Source organism: Pteropus alecto, unplaced genomic scaffold (genome assembly GCF_000325575.1).
Source record: "Pteropus alecto unplaced genomic scaffold, ASM32557v1 scaffold920, whole genome shotgun sequence".
Lineage (NCBI taxonomy): Eukaryota > Metazoa > Chordata > Mammalia > Chiroptera > Pteropodidae > Pteropus > Pteropus alecto.
In genome coordinates this window covers 242,096-244,937 of record NW_006429596.1, presented here as the reverse complement: position 1 = coordinate 244,937, position 2,842 = coordinate 242,096, and the positions used below count along the sequence as shown (strand labels likewise).

Below are 2,842 nucleotides of genomic sequence, written 5' to 3'. Positions count from 1 at the left end.
CCCTAGCCCCACTCACTGACTCACCCCGGCGCTATTTTTAGGCCCCCATCCCTCCCTATCCTCACCAGCCCAATCCCGGGCTCGTTCCCCAGGCAACCCTGGCCGTCGCCGACGCCGCCCGGAGTGGGTGGGTGGGTGTGTATGTAGGGAGCGGGTGAGGGGATCTGGGGACACCCGGGTGGTGAGCCGAGGTGGGGTCCAGGGCAGGGTGGGGAGCCTCGGGCAGCGAGGGCGGGGTCCCTCTCAGGCTCAATAAACGGGCCGTGAGTTCAGAGCGTGTCTGCCTGTCTGTCCCTCAGTCTGTCAGCATCTCTGGCTGTACGCCCCAGACCTCTGGGCAGGCCTCGGCCTGTGCTGCCCTGGGTGGCAGTCGGTGTCTCTGTCTGGGCTCCCTGTCCCCAGGCTGTGGTGGGGTGGTGCTCTGAGTACTGTTTAGGGCCAGGCCTTTTGTGGAGTTGGTTATAGAGTGGTACCGGGATGCCTACACCATAGTTCTGCTCAATACCTGCCTTGAGTGAAGGATGGCTTTGCATCTCCTCTCAGATGGGGCAAGGGCCCTGGTTTGGGGAACCTCCTCAGTATTTTTCAACTAAGGAGGCCCCAGTTAGGGTTGGGGATGACTGAAGGGATGGAGCTGTGCATGTAGGACCTGCTCCCTCTTCTCCACTCCTAATCACCCCTAACCAGGGTTCCTCCACTCTGAACAATGGAAGCTAAGTATAGGGCTGGCCCAGTGCCCAGGGCAGGGGGGCCCTTCCCGCCCGGATTCCGGCCCCTCCCTGCCAGGCTGGGCCCCCACTTGGCTGCACCCTACCCTGTAAGGGGCCTCTTCCCATCCCTCCTATGTGGGTACTGTGTCTCCTACCAGATGTGCAACCCTCCCAGATGTGTGGGGCCCACTTTCCGTTGTGCCAGGCCTAGCTCTTTTTCTCACTCAACAGATGTGGGTGAGCAGGGGGCAGGGTTCCTCCGAGTTCCGTCCCTGGGCTGCATTGCAGTGGGGAAGGGGTTAACTTGCCAATAGGTGACTCACCGGTGGGAAGAGGAGGGGGCAGTGGTGGGGAGATAGCGGCCACATTGATTTCAGCCTTGATTTCTGCCTCACATTGCAGTCCCTGGGGCAGTGAGGTAATGGAGGGTCTGAGTCTGGGGCTGCTTACAGAGGAGAGGGCAGTCACTTAATAGTCCCTCTGGTGGCCCCTCCAGGCTCACAGCCAAGTGTCTGGCCCTGCACTCTCTGGAGGTCAAAAGGCTACAGACCTCTCCCCTTCCCCTCTGGGCCTAGGTTACCTGGTTTTTGTCCCCTCTTCATATCTTCAGCTCTGGCAGTAGATGGAGCAGGCTGGGAAAAGGGTTTGTCTGCTCCTGTCGCTGACCTCCCTGTGTAGGAGCCCATACCACCTTTTTTTGCCCAGGTGTGACCCCAGGCCTCTGCCTCTATTGGGTGTGGCCCCAGGGACCCCTTTGAGTGATTTAAGTGTTCTGCATTTCTATCTGGTGGGCCCTACACCCCTGCCTGTGTCTCTGTGTGTGCCATTTGATCTTTCTGTAGTTCGCCAGTCTCTCTCTATCATTGTCTAACTATATTCCTAGAACTCTCTTTGGGAGTCTCTGCCTGTGTCCACCCTGAGGTTAAATTTTCAGTAGTGGGAAGAGCACTTGAGTTGGAGCACTGGGCTGTTATGTTCTGGCTGTATGATCTTGCACAATTCATTTAAATTCTCTGAGCCTCATTCTCTCATCTGAACAATGGGCATCATAAAGTGTACCTTCCTAGTGGCTGTGAGGATTCATTCATTGAACAATATGTATGAGCTTCTAGCACATAGCAGCTTCAATGTTAAGTTTCCTTTCTTCTTTTTGGTCCTTTCCTGGAAGGGGTGGCTCCAAGCCTAGGGTGGTGGGGCCAGCCCACAGTGGTGTTCTGTGGCCCCTTGCCTTACATTGTGGTTTAGAGGGTCCTGGGTGGCTACTGAGTGTCAGGCAGGGTAGCTGAATGGCTATGACACTCTATACCTGATGGACCAGGGTACTGAGATAGCTAGTGCTTACCAGGATAAGTTTATATACGGGGTCACCATGATGGTGTCTGTGAGAATTAGCCTGTGCTGGGGATGGGAGTGCCAGGAAGGCCATATGAGAAATCGAAGAGCATGTCGTGGTTGTGTGGGAGGGATGTGGGGTGTGTGATGGGCTGCGATGAGGTGTGCGAGATCATTCTGCCTGTTTGATGTGTGTTTGTAGGATGATTCATGAGGGTCAGTTAATGTGTGATGAGGCTATACATTGGGGAAACATGTATGAAATGGTTCATGGGAAGAGGATGGGTGAGAAACCAGTGTGTATGATGGTGGGTGGGGAGTGATGGATCGTGTGGGAGGTAGTACATATATGTGAGCAGGTGTTCAAGGTTTGTGGCTTAGTGTGACAGTGTAAGACCAAGGGTACATGTGACAGTGGGGTGTGTATGAAATAATGGGTGTGGCAGGAAAGTCTGAGGGTGTGTGTGTGTGTGTGTGTGTGTGTGCGCGCGCGCGCGCGGTGCTGGTATGGGAGCTGGTGAGGACTCAGGGGTGGCTCCCCCAGCCCTACGCGCAGTTCGTCTGCCCTGCTGGGCCGTGCGCATTCAGGTGGGCAGCACCGCGCGTAACTGTGTTCCTCGCGCGGACTGGACACACAAACAGCACCACACACAACCCCGTGCCTCCGCAGCGCGGCGCCCCAACCGCCCCCCTGGCTCGGTGCCTTTACTGCAGTGCGCTCGCCTTGCCTCCCTCCTCCCGCGGTCCCGCCCCCGGCCGGCTTAGGGCCAACCGGAGGCCGCCCCGCCCTGCCCTCATTT

At 57.0% G+C, this 2,842-nt stretch overlaps 1 protein-coding gene across 7 annotated transcripts in view; it reads left to right on the top strand.

Annotated features, from left to right (window-relative positions):
* Nucleotides 1–2,842, top strand: part of CIC (capicua transcriptional repressor) — a 26,482-nt gene that overhangs the window by 11,976 nt on the left and 11,664 nt on the right. The window lies entirely within an intron of this gene.